This window comes from Mustela lutreola, chromosome Y, assembly GCF_030435805.1.
Source record: "Mustela lutreola isolate mMusLut2 chromosome Y, mMusLut2.pri, whole genome shotgun sequence".
Taxonomy (NCBI): Eukaryota; Metazoa; Chordata; class Mammalia; order Carnivora; family Mustelidae; genus Mustela; species Mustela lutreola.
In genome coordinates, this window is record NC_081309.1 from 5,989,793 (window position 1) to 6,007,503 (window position 17,711).

The window sequence follows — 17,711 nt, forward strand, 5'->3', positions numbered from 1 at the left end:
CCCCAGAGGTAAAAAGTAACGAACAGGCCCCTAGGCACCTATCGGAACCATTGCTTTGGTTTCCTGGCATCTCTCCTCAGAGAACTGGATTTCAATAAGAGCATATGGCTGTTTCTTGACTCACCCATCAGAACAAATCTCATCTACACATGGGAAACTTGCACGATGGAGCTGTGTGAAAGCCTCTCTTTAGGAGAACCCTTAGGGCTCCAGTGCCACCGCTTCATTTCAAGGTCTCCATAGACACAAAATCATATTAGCACACATCCACGGGAGAGTCCATTTCAACTCATCCTCCTCAGTTGCTCCCCCAGAACCAGCAGATCTAACCTGTCTTGTTGCTTGGAGAGAATTGGAATGCGAGGTGGGCTACCCAGCCATCCATCCTTAGAACCCTGCTCGGAAACATTGTCCTGGAGCCAACCAACAGGTCTCAATTGTCCTTCAGAAGAATCTTTGCAGTTAGAGCTTCTCACATCTCCCATCGTGGGAAAACCCCCGTGGCCTCGTGATCCACCTCCCCTTCAAGAAGGGCCAATCAGGGACAGAATGTCCAACCTGAGCGATCGTCTGATCCTCGCCCTGACTTCAGATGCACGAGATCTCGATTCAGGTCTGTGGATTGTGCCTGCCATATCCTCACCCAGAAACCTAGGCCTAGCTTGGGTTCTCAGACTTCCATCCTCAGACTACTGGCCCACAAGCCCTCCTTTTGGCAATCCAGAATTACAATGCAGCTCTCTGCCTGCCCTCAAGAAGAAAAACATTGCCCTCTGGGGCTACCCAGAATCCCCAAATGAGGATCAACGGGGCATGCCATTCGGCTGTACCCCAAATATATAGGCTGAGCACTAATGCCCTTTCTGACACAGCCTCATCCTGGACCTCCTGGCCCCACCCAGACTGCTGGCCGCACACTGAGCACATGGGACCCCTCATGGCCTTAGGTCGTCATCTCTTCTCAACCTCGGTTTTCAGACTTCAGAACCTAGACCTTATCTCCAATCACGTCCCGGGTTTGAAAAAGATGCAGAAATCAGAACTCTTTCCCCATGGCAAGAAACCTTGTGGTTGGCATGTTGTCCAAGGTTCAGTTTACTTGAAACCAGTGTGGCCCATGAGGCCCCGCCCATGCTTGCGGGCCACATTGGTCACAAACACACATTGTGACCCTCAGCCTGAGCCCAGTCCTTAGGTAAGGCCCCTCAGTGGCTGGATGGAGAGACAGCATATTGTGCCTGCCATGACCCTAGGCCCCAATTTTTAACCATAGTTCGGGTTGTCCCTTCACTCTTCCCCAGGGCTCTGCTTTGGAATTCCTCTTTTGGTGGGACACCTGAGGTAACAAACCTGAAAGGAGTCCTCCCATCCCACAGATTGAAGAAAAACAATTGGGATCGGGCCAAATCCACAGAGAGCAAGATTCGTCTATGGCTCATGAGGCCTCCCCAACATTCCACGGCCATCGCTGATACAAAATCCAGAGACAAAAGCCTGAGCACGCGCCTCAGAATCGCTCATTCTTTATATCCTGAAGAGTTCTTCAGATAAGAACCTACACGGCACTCGAATGCACCCAAAATATATAGTCTAACCTGGACACTAATGCACTGTCAGACAACCTGAGCCCGGACCTCGTCACCAACTCCCAGACAGCTGAACGCACACTGAGCACATCAGTCCCGACAAGGCCTTAGGTCATCACCAATTCCCTACCTCAGATTTCAGGCTTCATAACCTAGACCTTATCTCCAATCACTGCCCAGGGGTGACTGTGATGCAGATATCAGAACTCTTCCTTACCCATGGCAAGAAACCTTGTGGTTGGCATGTTGTACAACGTTCAGTGTAGGAGAAACCAGCATTCACCCTGAGTCCCCGCCCATTCTTAAGTGCGACGAGGACATAAACACGCTTTGTGACCCTCAGCATGAGTCCTGTCCTCTAGGACGTCCTCTTAGTGGCTGGACCATTAGATGTCATAATGGGCTTCACATGTCCCTAGGCCCCAATTTTTAACCAGATTTCTGGTTGTCCAGTCGCCCCTCCCCAGGGCTCTACTCTGGAATCCCTCATTTGGTGGGACACCGGAGGTTGAAAAACAAAACAAAACAAATCAACAACAGAACAACGGACTTCTTCCATCCCACAGAATGACCCTAACCTCTTTGGACGGGGCCAAACCCCCAGAGAGTAAGTCTCGTCCATTTCCCATGAAGTCACCAGAAATTTCACGACCATGAGTGACACGATATCCAGAGACAAAAACATGAGCAAGAGCCTCACACTTGCCCTTTTTCATATCCCGAAGAGTTCTCCTCATGGTCTGTAGATCAGTCCTGCCATACCTATGACCCGCAACATAAGCCGAGTTTGTGTTTTAGGACAACTGTCCAAACACCCCTGGCCTACACACCCTACAGGCTCAGGCCCCTGGAGCCAAACCTAACGACTGTGCTTGCCCTCTCCACGGGAATTCTGTACGAGGTCCGGCCTCAGGTTGTCAGACAGTGCATTAGTGTCCAGGTTAAACTATATATTTTGGGTGCATTCGAGTGCCGTGTAGGTTCTTATCTGAAGAACTCTTCAGGATATGAAGAATGAGCGAGTCTCAGGCGCGTGCTCAGGCTTTTGTCTCTGGATTTTCTATCAGCGATGGCCATGGAATGTTGGGAAGGCCTCATGGGCCATGGACGAATCTTGCTCTCTGTGGATTTGGCACAATCCCAATTGTTTTTCGTCAATCTGTGGGATGGAGTATTCCCTTCAGGGTTGTTACCTCAGGTGTCCCACCAAAAGAGGAATTCCAAAAGAGAGCCCTGGGGAAGTGTGAAGACACAACCCGAACTAGGGTTAAAAATGGGGGCCTAGGGGCATGGCAAGCCCAGTATGCTGTCTCTCCATCCAGCCACTGAGAGGCCTAACCTGATGACTGGGCTCAGGCTGAGGGTCACAATGTGTGTTTGTGACCAATGTGGCCCGCACGCATGGGCGGGGCCTCATGGGCCACACTGGTTTCAAGTAAACTGAACCTTGGACAACATGCGAACCATAAGGTTTCTTGCCAAGGGGAGAGATTTCTGATTTCTGCATCATTTTCTAACCCGGACCATGATTGGATATAAGGTCTTGGTTCTGAAGCCTGAAAACAGAGATTAAGAAGAGATGACGACCTAAGGCCATGGCGGGTCCGATGTGCAAAGTGTGCGGCCACTATCTGGGTGGGGCCAGGATGTCCAGGATCAGGCTGTGTCAGAAAGGGCATTAGTGCCCAGGTCATCCTATATATTTGGTGTACAGCCGAATGGCGTGCAGGTTTATCCTCAATTTGGGTTTCTGGGTAGCCCCAGAGGGCAATATTTTTCTTCTGGAGGGCAGGCAGAGTGCTGCATTGTAGTTCTGGATTGCCAAACTGGAGGGCTTGTGGGCCAGTAGTCTGAGGACGGAAGTCTGAGAACCCAAGCTAGGCCTCGGTTTCTGGGTGAGGATACGGCAGGCACAATCTACAGACCTGAATCGAGACCTCGTTTGTCTGATGTCATGGTGTGGATCACACGATCGCTCAGGTTGGACATTTTGTCCCTGATGGCCCCTTCTTGAATGGGGGGTGGAACAAGAGGCCATGGGGGTTTTCCCACGATGGGAGTTGTGAGAAGCTCCCAACTGCAAAGATTCATATTAAGGACAATTGCGACCTGTTGGTTGGCTCCAGGACAACGATTCCAAGCAGGGTTCTAAGGATGGATGGCTGGGTTGCCCGCCTAGCATTCCAATTGTCTCCAAGCAACAAGACAGGTTAGATCTGCTGGATCTGGGGAGCAACCGAGGAGGCTGAGTTGAATGGGACTCTCCCGTGGATGTGTCCTAATAGGATTTTGTGTCTATGGAGACCTTGGAATGAAGCGGTGGCACTGAGGCCCTGAAGGGTTCTCCTAAAGAGAGGCTTTCACACAGCTCCATCGTGCAAGTTTCTCATGTGTAGATGAGTTTTGTTCTGATGGGTGAGTCAAGAAACAGCCATATGCTGGATGTTATTGAAATCAGGGCCTCTGAGGATCGATGCCTCGAAGCCAAACCAATGGATCCTATAGGTGCCTAGGGGCCTGTTCATTCCTTTTTACCTCTGGGGACATCAGTCTACGGGTCTGAGTGCAGGTAGGTGCTCAGATGGGCCCAGATTGCCCCTGTTTGTCCTGGGAAGCCACAAATATTGGGATGGCCTCAGGGACTTTGGTGGTTTATACTATTTGTAGGGTTGTGGCCATTGGAATGGGCACATACAATTCCCTTGGAGAGGGCAAGCACAGTCTTCAGCTTTGGCTCCAGGGCACTGAGCCTGTAGGGTGTGTAGGCCAGGGTTGTTTGAACAGTTGTCTGAAAACACAAACTCGTCTTATGTTTCGGGTCATAGGTATGGCAGGACTGATCTACAGACCATGAGGAGAACTCTTCGGGATATGAAAAAATGGCGAGTGTGAGGCTCTTGCTCAAGTTTTTCTCTGGATATCGTGTCACTCATGGTCGAGAAATTTCCGGGTGACTTCATGGGAAATGGACAAGTCTTACTCTCTGGGGGTTTGGCCCCGTCCAAAGAGTTTGGGGTCATTCTGTGGGATGGAGTAAGTCCGTTGTTCTGTTGTTGTTGATTTGTTTTGTTTTGTTTTTCAACCTCAGGTGTCCCACCAAATGAGGTATTCCAGAGTAGAGCCCTGGGGAGGGGCGACTGGACAACCAGAAACCTGGTTACAAAGTGGGGCCTAGGGACATCTCAAGCCCATTATGACATCTAATGGTCCAGCCACTGAGAGGACGTACTAGAGGACAGGACTCACGCTGAGGCTCACAATGCGTGTTTATGCCCTCGTCGCAGTCAAGAATGGGCGGGGCCTCAGGGTGAATTCTGGTTTCTACTACACTGAACGTTGGACAACATGCAACCACAAGGTTTCTTGCCATAGGTAAGGAAGAGTTCTGATTTCTGCATTACAGTCACCCCTGGGCAGTGATTGGAGATAAGGTCTAGGTTCTGAAGCCTGAAAACTGAGGTAGGAAAGAGATGATGACCTAAGGCCATGGCGGGTCTGATATGCTTAGTGTGCGGTCAGCTGTCTGGGTTTTGGTCATGAGGTCCGGCCTCAAGTTGTCAGACAGTGCATTAGTGCCCAGGTTAGACTATATATTTGGGTGCATTCGAGTGCCGTGTAGGTTCTTATCTGAAGAACTCTTCAGGATATGAAGAATGAGCGAGTCTGAGGCACGTGATCAGGATTTTGTCTCTGGATTTTGTATCAGCGAAGGCCGTGGAATTTTGGGGAGGCCTCATGGGCCATGGACGAATCTTGCTCTCTGTGGATTTGGCCTGGTTCCAATTGTTTTGCGTCAATCTGTGGGATGGGAGGACTCCTTTCAGGTTTGTTACCTCAGGTGTCCCACCAAAAGAGGAATTCCAAAGCAGAGCCCTGGGGAAGAGTGAAGGGACAACCCGAAAATGGTTAAAATTTGGGTCTAGGGGCATGGCAAGCCCAATATGCTGTCTCTCCATCTAGCCACTGAGAGGCCTTACCTGAGGACTGGGCTCAGGCTGAGGGTCACAATGTGGGTTTGTGACCAATGTGGCCCGCAAGCATGGGCGGGGCCTCATGGGCCAAACTGGTTTCAACTACACTGAAACTTGGACTATATGCCAACCACAAGGTTTCTTGCCATGGGGAAAGAGTTCTTATATCTGCATCATTTTCAAACCCTGGCAGTGATTGGAGATAAGGTCTAGGTTCTGAAGCCTGAAAACCGAGGTTGAGAAGAGATGACGACCTAAGTCCATGGCGAGTCCGATGTGCTCAGTGTGCGGCAAGTTGTCTGGGTGGGCCAGGAGGTATAGCCTCAGGCTGTCTCAGAAATGGCATTAGTGCCCAGGTCAGCCTATATATATGGGGTACAGCCGCATGCTGTGCAGGTTGATCCTCATTGGGGGTTTCTGGGTAGCCCCAGAGGGCAATGTTTTTCTTCTGGAGGGCAGGCAGAGTGCTGCATTGTAGTTCTGGATTGCCAAACTGGAGGGATGTGGGCCTGTAGTCTGAGGACGGAAGTCTGAGAACCCAAGCTAGCCTAGGTTTCTGAATGAGGATATGGCAGGCACAATCTACAGACCTGAATAGAGATCTCGTGCATCTGAAGTCAGGGCGAGGATCAGACTGTCCCTCAAGTTGGACATTCTGTCCCTGATGGCCCCTTCTTCAAGGGGGGTTGGATCACGAGGCCATGGGGGTTTTCCCACGATGGGAGTTGTGAGAAGCTCCCAACTGCAATGATTCTTCTGCAGGACAATTGAGAACTGTTGTTTGGCTCCAGGACAGAGAATCCGAGCAGGGTTCTAAGGATGGATGGCTGGGTAGCCCACCTCGCAATCCAATTCTCTCCAAGCAACAAGACAGGTTAGATCTGCTGGATCTGGGGGAGCAACCTAGGAGGCTGAGTTGAAATGGACTCTCCCGTGGATGTGTCCTAATATGATTTTGTGTCTATGGAGACCTTGGAATGAAGCGGTGGCACTGGGGCCCTGAAGGGTTCTCCTAAAGAGGGGATTTCACACAGCTCCATCGTGCAAGTTTCCCATGTGTAGATGAGATTTGTTCTGATGGGTGAGTCTAGAAGCAGCCATATGCTGTTATTGAAATCCTGGCCTCTGAGGAGAGATGCCTGGAAGCGAAACCAATGGATCCTTAGGAGCCTAGGGGCCTGTTAGTACCTTTTTACCTCTGGGGACATCAGTCTTCGGGTCTGAGTGCAGGTAGGTGCTCAGATGGGCCCCGATTGCCCCTGTTTGTGCTGGGAAGCCACAAATATTGGGATGGCCTCAGGGACTTTGGAGGATTATACTCTTAGTAGGGTTGTGGCCATTTGAATGGGCACATACCTTTCCCTTGGAGAGGTCAAGCACAGTAGTTAGGTTTGGCTCCAGGGGCCTGAGCCTGTAGGGTGTGAAGGCAAGGACTGTTTATACATTTGTCTGAAAACACAAACTCGGCTTATGTTTCGGGTCAGAAGTATGGCAGGACTGATCTACAGACCATGAGGAGAACTCTTCTGGATATGAAAAAAGGGCGAGTGTGAGGCTCTTGCTCAAGTTTTTGTCTCTGGATATCGTGTCACTCATGGTCGTGAAATTTCCGGGTGACTTCATGGGAAATGGACGAGTCTTACTCTCTGGGGGTTTGGTAGCGTCAAAAGAATTTGGGGTCATTCTGTGGGATGGAAGAAGTCCGTTGTTCTGTTGTTGTTGATTTGTTTTGTTTTGTTTTTCAACCTCAGGTGTCCCAACAAATGAGGGATTCCAGAGTAGAGTCCTGGGGAAGGCCTCTGGACCACCAGAAATCTGGTTAAAATTTGGGGCCTAGGGACATGTCAAGCCCATTATGACATCTAATGGTCCAGCCACTGAGAGGACGTACTAGAGGACAGGACTCATGCTGAGGCTCACAATGCGTGTTTATGCCCTCGTCGCACTCAAGAATGGGCGGGGCCTCAGGTTGAATGCTGGTTTCTCCTACACTGAACATTGGACAACATGCCAACCACAAGGTTTCTTGCCATGGGTAAGGAAGAGTTCTGATTCTGCATCACAGTCATCCCTGGGCAGTGATTGGAGATAAGGTCTAGGTTCTGAAGCCTGAAAACTGAGGGAGGGAAGAGATGATGACCTAAGGCCTTGGCGGATCTGATGTGCTCAGTGTGCGGTCAGCTGTCTGGGTGTTGGTCACGAGGTCCGGGCTCAGGTTGTCAGAAAGTGCACTAGTGCCCAGGTTAGACTATATATTTTGGGTGCATTCGAGAGCCATGTAGGTTCTTATCTGAAGAACTCTTCAGGATATGAAGAATGAGCGAGTCTGAGGCGTGTGCTGATGCTTTTGTCTCTAGATTTTGTATCAGCGATTGCCCTGGAATGTTGCGGAGGCCTCATGTCATGGATGAATCTTGCTCTCTGTGGATTTGGCCCGATCCCAATTGTTTTTGGTCAATCTGTGGGATGGGAGGACTCCTTTCAGGTTTGTTACCTCAGGTGTCCCACCAAAAGAGGAATTCCAAAGCAGAGCCCTGGGGAAGAGTGAAGGGACACCCCGAACTATGGTGAAAAATTGGGGCCTAGAGGCATGGCAAGCACAATATGCTGTCTCTAGATACAGCCACTGAGAGGCCTTACCTGAGGACTGGGATCAGGCTGAAGGTCACAATGTGTGTTTGTGACCAATGTGGCCCGCAGGCATGGGCGGGGCATCATGGGCCACACTGGTTTCAACTACACTGAACCGTGGACAACATGCCAACCACAAGGTTTCTTGCCATGGGGAAAGAGTTCTGATTTCTGCATCATTTTTAAACCCAGGCAGTGATTGGAGATAAGGTCTAGGTTCTGAAGCCTGAAAACCGAAGTTGAGAAGAGATGACGACCTAAGTCCATGGCAGGTCCGATGTGCTCATTGTGAGGCCAGCTGTCTCATGGGGCCAGGAGGTCCAGACTCAGGCTGTGTCAGAAAGGGCATTAGTGCCCATGTCAGCCTATATATTAGGGGTACAGCCCAATGGTGTGCCCCATTGATCCTCATTTGGGGTTTCTGGGTAGCCCCAGAGGGCAATGTTTTTCTTCTGGAGGGCAGGCAGAGTGCTGCATTGTAGTTCTGGATTGCCAAACTGGAGGGCTTGTGGGCCAGTAGTCTGAGGACGAAAGTCTGAGAACCCAAGCTAGGCCTAGGTTTCTGGGTGAGGATATGGCAGGCACAATCTACAGTCTTGAATCGAGATCTCGTGCATGTGAAGTCAGGGCGAGGATCAGATGATCGCTCAGTTTGGACATTCAATCCCTGATGGCCCCTTCTTTAAGGGGGGGGTGGATCACGAGCACATGGGGGTTTTCCGACGATGGGAGATGTGAGAAGCTCCCAACTGCAAAGATTCTTCTGCAGGACAATTGAGACCTGTTGGTTGGCTCGAGGACAACGAATCCGAGCAAGGTTCTAAGGATGGATGGCTGGGTAGCCCAACTCACATTCCAATTGTCTACAAGCAACAAGACAGGTTAGATCTGCTGGATCTGGGGGAACAACCGAGGAGGCTGAGTTGACATGGACTCTCTCGTGGATTTGTCCTAATATGATTTTGTGTCTATGGAGACCTTGGAATGAAGCGGTGGCACTGGGGCCCTGAAGGGTTCTCCTAAAGAGAGGCTTTGACACAGCTCCCACGTGCAAGTTTCCCATGTGTAGATGAGATTTGTTCTGATGGGTTAGTCAAGAAAAAGCCATATGCTGTTATTGAAATCCTGGCCTCTGAGGAGAGATGCCTGGAAGCCAAACCAATGGATCCGATAGGTGCCTAGGGCCTGTTCGTTCCTTTTTAGCTCTGGGGACATCATTCTACATGTCTGAGCGCAGGTCGGTGCTTAGATGGGCCCAGATTGCCCCTGTTTGTCCTGGGAAGCTACAAATATTGGGATGGCCTCAGGGACTTTGGAGGATTATACTCTTAGAAGGGTTGTGGCGATTTAATGGGCACATACAATTCCCTTGGAGAGGGCAAGTACAGTCGTTAGGTTTGGATCCAGGGGCCTCAGCCTGTAGGGTGTGTAGGCCAGTGCTGTTTGGACTGTTGTCTGAAAACACAAACTCGGCTTATGTTTTGGGTCATAGGTATGGCAGGACTGATCTACAGACCATGAGGAGAACTCTTCGTGATATGAAAAAAGGGCGAGTTGAGGTTCTTGCTCAAGTTTTTGTCTCTGGATATCGTGTCACTCATGGTCGTGAAATTTCCGGGTGACTTCATTGGAAATGGACGAGTCTTACTCTCTGGGGGTTTGGTCCCGTCCAAAGAGTTTGGGGTCATTCTGTGGGATGGAAGAAGTCCGTTGTTCTGTTGTTGATTTGTTTTGTTTTGTTTTTCAACCTCAGGTGTCCCAACAAATGAGGGATTCCAGAGTAGAGTCCTGGGGAGGGCCTCTGGACCACCAGAAATCTGGTTAAAATTTGGGGCCTAGGGACATGTCAAGCCCATTATGACATCTAATGGTCCAGCCACTGAGAGGACGTACTAGAGGACAGGAATCACGCTGAGGCTCACAATGCGTGTTTATGCCCTCGTAGCACTCAAGAATGGGCGGGGCCTCAGGTTGAATGCTGGTTTCTCCTACACTGAACATTGGACAACATGCCAACCACAAGGTTTCTTGCCATTGGTAAGGAAGAGTTCTGATTCTGCATCACAGTCACCCCTGGGCTGTGATTGGAGATAAGGTCTAGGTTCTGAAGCCTGAAAACTGAGGGAGGGAATTGATGATGACCTAAGGCCTTGGCGGATCTGATGTGCTCAGTGTGCGGTCAGCTATCTGGGTGTTGGTCACGAGGTCCGGGCTCAGGTTGTCAGACAGTGCATTAGTGCCCAGGTTAGACTATATATTTTGGGTGCATTCGAGTGCCGTGTAGGTTCTTATCTGAAGAACTCTTCAGGATATGAAGAATGAGCGAGTCTGAGGCGCGTGCTCAGGATTTTGTCTCTGGATTTTGTATCAGCGATGGCCGTGGAATGTTGGGGACGCCTCATGGACAATGGATGAATCTTGCTCTCTGTGGATTTGGTCCGATCCCAATTGTTTTTCATCAATCTTTGGGATGGGAGGACTCCTTTCAGGTTTGTTACCTCAGGTGTCCAACCAAAAGAGGAATTCCAAAGCAGAGCCCTGGGGAAGAGTGAAGGGTCAACCCGAACTATGGTTCAAAATTGGAGCCTAGGGGCATGGAAAGCGCAATATGCTGTCTCTCCATCCAGCCACTGAGAGGCCTTAACTGAGGACTGGGCTCAGGCTGAAGGTCACAATGTTTGTTTGTGACAAAAGTGGCCCGCAAGCTTGGGCAGGGCCTAATGGGCCACACTCGTTTCAACTACACTGAACCTTGGACAATATGCCAACCACAAGGTTTCTTGCCAAGGGTAAAGAGTTCTGATTTCTGCATCATTTTCTAACCCGGGCAGTGACTGGAGATAAGGTCTAGTTTCTGAAGCTTGAAAACCGAGGTTGAGAAGAGATGACGACCTAAGGCCATGGCGGGTCCGATGTGCTCAGTGTGCGGCCAGCTGTCTGGGTGGGGCCAGGAGGTCCAGACTCAGGCTGTGTCAGAAAGGGCATTAGTGCCCAGGTCAGCCTATATATTTGGGTTACAGCCAAAAGCCGTGCAGGTTGATCCTCATTGGGGTTTCTGGGTAGCCCCAGAGGGCAATATTTTTCTTCTAGAGGGCAGACAGAGTGCTGCATTGTAGTTCTGGATTGCCAACCTGGAGGTCTTGTGGGCCAGTAGTCTGAGGACGGAAGTCTGAGAACCCCAGCTAGGCCTAGGATTCTGGGTGAGGATATGGCAGGCACAATCTACAGACCTGAATCGAGATCTCGTGCATGTGAAGTCAGGGCGAGGATCAGACGATCGCTCAGGTTGGACATTCTGTCCGTGATGGCCCCTTCTTTAAGGGGGTGTGGATCACGAGGCCATGGGGTTTTTCCCACGATGGGAGTTGTGAGAAGCTCCCAACTGCAAAGATTCTTCTGCAGGACAATTAAGACCTGTTGGTTTTTTGCAGGACAAGTTTCTGAGCAGGGTTCTAAGGATGGATGGCTGTGTAGCCCACCTCGCATTCCAATTGTCTCCAAGCAACAAGACAGGTTAGATCTGCTGGATCTGGGGGAACAACCGAGGAGGATGAGTTGAAATGGACTCTCCCGTGGATGTTTCGTAATATCATTTTGTGTCTATCGAGACCTTGGAATGAAGCGTCGCACCTGGGCCCTGAAGGGTTCTCCTAAAGAGAGGCTTTCACACAGCTCCATCATGCAAGTTTCCCATGTGTAGATGAGATTTGTTCTGTGGGTGAGTCAAGAAACAGCCATATCCTGTTATTGAAATCCAGGCCTCTGAGGAGAGATGCCTGGAAGCCAAACCAATGGATCCGATAGTTGCCCAGGGTCCTGTTCATTCCTTTTTACCTCTGGGGACATCGGCCTATGGGTTTACTGCAAGTAGGGCCTCAGATGGGCCCAGAGTGCCCCTGTTTGTCCTGGGAAGCCACAAATTGGGATCGCCTCTGGGTATTTGGTGGTTTTTCCTATTAGTAGGTTTGTGGCTATTGGAAAGGGCACATACAATTCCCTTGGAGAGTGCAAGCACAGTCCTCATGTTTGACTCCATGGACCTGAGCCTGTAGGGTGTGTAGCCCAGGGCTGTTTGGACAGTTGTCTGAAAACAGAAACTCGGATTATGTTTCGGGTCATAGGAATGGCAGGACTGATCTACAGACCATGAGGAGAACTCTTCGGGATATGAAAAAAGGGCGAGTGTGAGGCTCTTGTTGAAGATTTTGTCTCTGGATATCGTGTCACTCATGGTCGTGAAATTTCCCGGTGACTTCATGGGAAATGGACGAGTCTTACTCTCTAGGGGTTTGGCCCCGTCCAAAGAGTTCGGGGTCATTCTGTGGGATGGAAGAAGTCCGTTGTTCTGTTGTTGTTGATTTGTTTTGTTTGTTTTTCAATCAGGTGTCCCACCAAATGAGGGACTCCAGAGTAGAGCCCTGGGGAGGGGCGACTGGACAACCAGTAATCTGGTTTAAATTTGGGGCCTAGGGACATGTCAAGCCATTATGGCATCTAATGGTCTAGCCACTGAGAGGACTTACTAGAGGACCCGACTCATGCTGAGGGTCACAATGCGTGTTTATGTCCTTGTCGCACTCAAGAATGGGCGGGACCTCAGGGTGAATGCTGGTTTCTCCTACACTGAACCTTGGACAACATGGCAACCACAAGGTTTCATGCCTTGGATAAAGAGGAGTTCTGATTTCTGCATCACACTCACCCCTGGGCAGTGATTGGAGATAAGGTCTAGGTTCTGAAGCTGAAAACTTAGGTAGGGAAGAGATGATGACCTAAGGCCACAGCGGGTCTTATGGGCTCAGGGTGCGGTCAGCTGTCTGGGTGTTGCTCAGGAGGTTCTGGCTCAGGTTGTGTGACAGTGCATTACTGCCCAGGTTAGACTATATAATTTGGGTACATTCGAGTGCCATGTAGGTTTATTCTCATTTAATGTGCCCGGGCAGCTCATTAGGCAATATTTTGTTTCTAGAGGGCAGGCAGAGAGCTGCAATGATGGTCCGGAATTGCCAAACTTGTGGGCTTCGGGGCCGTAGTGAGAGGACGGAAGTCTGAGAACACAAGCTAGACTTGGGATTCTGGGCGAAGTCACGGCATGTACCTACTGAAGATCTGAAGCCATATCTCATGCATCTGAAGTCAGAGCGAGGATCAGACGTTGGCTCAGCTTGGATTTTCTGTTAATGACGGCCCCTTCATGAAGGGAGCCAGATCTCGAGTCCGTGGAGGGTTTCCCACGTTGGGAGTGGTGGGATGCCCCCTCCTAGGATTCCTTCTGCTGGACAATTGAGACCTGTTTGGACAGCTCCTAGACATCCCATATGGATGAGGCCAGACCAACGTTCGAGGATGGATGCCTGGGAAGCCCGCCTCGCATTCCAATGGTCTCCTAGTGACAAGAGAGTTTAGATCTGATGGCTCTGCGGGAGCAACCGGGGTGGCTGAGTTGAAATGGACTTTCCTGAGGATGGGTCTAATGTGTGTTTGTGTCCATGAGGGCTTTGGAATGGGGCGGTGGCACCGTGACCCTGAAGTATTCTCCTAAGCTTTTGACATAGCTCCCATGCACAAGTTTCCTTGTGGATACGAGGTTTGTTCTGATGCGTGCCTCAGGAAAACCCCAATGCTGGTATTGGAATCCAGGGTTTTGAGGAGACATGCCTGTAAACCAAAGCAATGGATCCGATTTTGGCCTAGGGTCCTGTCTGGTTCAATCTTCTTCTCTGGGGACATCCATCTAGGATATGAGTGGAGGAAGATGCTCAGCTGGTGTCAGACGGTCCTTTTTTGTCCCAGGCGAACTATACTATTGGGATGGCATCAGGGACTTTGGAGGGTTCTCCTAATTTGTACGATTTTGGACAATGGAATGGGCAGAATTCCCGTGGATAGGGTAGGCACAGTCCTAATGTGTGGCTCCAGTGTCCCCAGCCTGGATGGTGTGTGGCCCAGGACTTTGAGGACAGAAGTCTGAAAACACAAACTCAGCTTATGTTTGGGGACTTAGGAATGGCAGGCCCGATCTAAAAACCATGAGAAGACATCTTCAGGATATGAAGATAGTGTGATTCTGAGGCGCTTGCTCAGGCTTTTGTCTCTGGATTTTGTATCAGCGATGGCCGTGGAATGTCGGGGAGGCCTCATGGGCCATGGACGAATCTTGCTCTCTGTGGACTTGGCCCGATCCCAATTGTTTTTCGTCAATCTGTTGGATGGAGTATTCCCTTCAGGGTTGTTACCACAGGTGTCCCACAAAAGAGGAGTTCCAAAGCAGAGCCCTGGGGCAGAGTGAAGGGACAACCCGACTATGTTTAAAAATTGGGGCCTATGGGCATGGCAAGCCCAATATGCTGTCTCTCCATCCAGCCACTGAGAGGCCTTACATGAGGACTGGGCTAAGGCTGAGGGTCACAATGTGAGTTTGCCACCTATGTGGCCCGCGAGCAATGGCGGGGCCTCATCGGACAAACAGGTTTCCACTACACTGAACGTTGGACAACAAGCCAACCACAAGGTTTCTTGCCATCGGGAAGGAGTTCTGATTTCTGCATTATTTTCAAACCTGGGCAGTGATTGGAGATAAGGTCTAGGATCTGAATCCTGAAAACCGAGTTTGGGAAGATATAACATCCTAAAGAAATGGCTGGTCCGATGTGCTCAGTGAGCGGCAAGCTGTCTGGGTGGTGCCAGGAGTTCCAGGCTCAGGCTCTGTCAGAAATGGCATTAGTGCCCAGGTCAGCCTATATATTTTGGGTTCAGCCAAGAGGCGTGCAGGTTGATCTTCATTTGGGGTTTCTGGGTAGCGCCAGAGGGCAATGTTTTTCTTCTGGAGGGCAAGCTAAGTGCTGCATTGTAATTTTGGATTGCCAAACTGGAGGGCTTGTGGGCCATTAGTCTGAGGACGGAAGTCTGAGGACACAAGCTAGGCTTAGGTTTCTGGGTGAGGACATGCCTGGCACAATCTACAGACCTGAATTGAGATCTCGAGCATCTGAAGTCAGGGTGAGGATCAGACTATTTCTCAGGTTAGACCTTATGTCCCTGATGGCCCCTTCATGAAGGGGGGGGGGGATCACGAGGCCAGGGGGTTTCTCACGATGGGAGTTGTGAGAAGCTCACAACTGCAAAGGTTCTTCTGAAGGACAATTGAGACCTGTTGGTTGGCTCCAGGCCAATGATTCCGAGCAGGGTTCTAAGGATGGATGGCGGGGTAGGCCACCTCGCCTTCCCTTTGTCTCCTAGCAACAAGACAAGTTAGATCTGCTGGATCTCGTGGGGCAACCGAATATGCTGAGTTGAATTGGACTCTCCCCGTGGATGTGTCTAATATGATTTTGTGTCTATGGAGACCTTGGAATGAAGCGGTGGCACTGGGGCCCTGAAGGGTTCTCCTAAAAAGAGGCTTTGACACAGCTCCCACGTGCAAGTTTCCCATGTGTAGATGAGTTTTGTTCTGATGGGTGAGCCAAGAAACAGCCAAATGCTGGTACTGAAATCCAGGCCTCTGAGGAAGATGCTTGGAAACCAAAGCAATGGATCCGATTAGGGCCTAGGGGCCTGTTCGTTCCTTTTTACCTCTGGGGATATCAGTCTAGGAGTCTGAGTGCAGGTGGGTTGTCAGATGCGATCAGATTGCTCCTGTTTGTCCTGGGAAGCCACCACTATTGGGATGGCCTCAGGGACTTTGGAGGTTTATCCTATTAGTAGGGTTGTGGCCATTGGAATGGGCACACAGAATTCCCTTGGAGAGGGCAAGTACAGTTCTCATGTTTGGCTCCAGGGTCCTGAGCCTGTAGGGTGTGTAGGCCAGGGTTGTTTGGACAGTTGTCTGAAAACAGAAACTCGGCTTATGTTTCGGGTCATAGGTATGGCAGGACTGATCTACAGACCATGAGGAGAACTCTTCGGGATATGAAAAAAGTGCGAGTGTGAGGCTCTTGCTCCAGTTTTTGTCTCTGGATCTCGTGTCACTCATGGTCGTTAAATTTCCCGGTGACTTCATGGGAAATGGACGAGTCTTACTCTATGGGGGTTTGGCCCCGTCCAAAGAGTTCGGGGTCATTCTGTGGGATGGAAGAAGTCCGTTGTTCTGTTGTTGTTGATTTGTTTTGTTTTGTTTTTCAATCAGGTGTCCCACCAAATGAGGGACTCCAGAGTAGAGCCCTGGGGAGTGGCGACTGGACAACCAGTAATCTGGTTAAAAATTGGGGCCTAGGGACATGTCAAGCCCATTATGACATCTAATGATCCAGCCACTGTGAGGACGTACTAGAGGACAGGAATCACGCTGAGGGTCACAATGAGTGTTTATTCCCTCGTCGCACTCAAGAATGGGCGGGACCTCAGGGTGAATGCTGGTTTCTCTTACACTGAACGTAGGACAACATGGCAACCACAAGGTTTCTTGCCATGGGTAAGCAGGAGTTCTGATTTCTGCATCACAGTCACCCCTGGGCAGTGATTGGAGATAAGGTCAAGGTTCTGAAGCTTGAAAACTGAGGTAGGGAAGAGATGATGACCTAAGGCCATGGCGGGTCTGATGTGCTCAGTGTGCGGTCTGCTGTCTGTGTGTTGCTCAGGAGGTCCCGGCTCATGTTGTGTCAGACAGTGTATTACTGCTCAGGTTAGACTATATAATTGGGTACATTCGAGTGCCGTGTAGGTTTATTGTCATTTAATGGGCCCGGGCAGCTCATTAGGCAATATATTTTTTCTAGAGGGCAGGCAGAGTGCTGCAATGATGGTCCGGAATTGCCAAACTTGTTGGCTTCGGGGCCAGGAGTGTGATGATGGAAGTCTGAGAACACAAGGTAGACTTGGGTTTCAGGGCCAGGGCACGGCATGCACCCCTTGAAGATCTGAAGCAATATCTCCTGCATCTGAAGTCAGAGCGAGGAGCAGACGTTGGCTCAGCTTGGATTTTCTGTTCATGATGGCCCCTTCATGAAGGGAGCGCATTCTCGAGAGCGTGGAGGTTTTCCCACGTTGGGAGTGGTGGGATGCCAAGGGATCCAAGGATTCCTTCTGTGGGACAATTGAGACCTGTTGGACAGCTCCGGGACATCCCATATGGATGAGTCCAGACCAACGTTCGAGGATGGATGCCTGGGAAGCCCGCCTTGCATTCCAATGGTCTCCTAGCGACAAGACAGTTTAGATCTGATGGCTCTGCGGGAGCAACCGGGGTGGCTGAGTTGAAATGGACTTTCCTGAGGATGGGTCTAATGTGTGTTTGTGTCCATGAGGGCCTTTAAATTGGGCGGTGGCACCGGGACCCTGAAGTTTTCTCCTAAGCTTTTGACATAGCTCCCATGCACAAGTTTCCTTGTGGAGACGAGGTTTGTTCTGATGGGTGCCTCAGGAAATCCCCAATGCTGGTATTGGAATCCAGGGTTTTGAGGAGACATGCCTCTAAACCAAAGCAATGGATCCGATTTTGGCCCAGGGTCCTGTCTGGTTCAATCTTCTTCTCTGGGGACATCCATCTAGGGTATGAGTGGAGGTAGATGCTCAGCTGGTGTCAGAC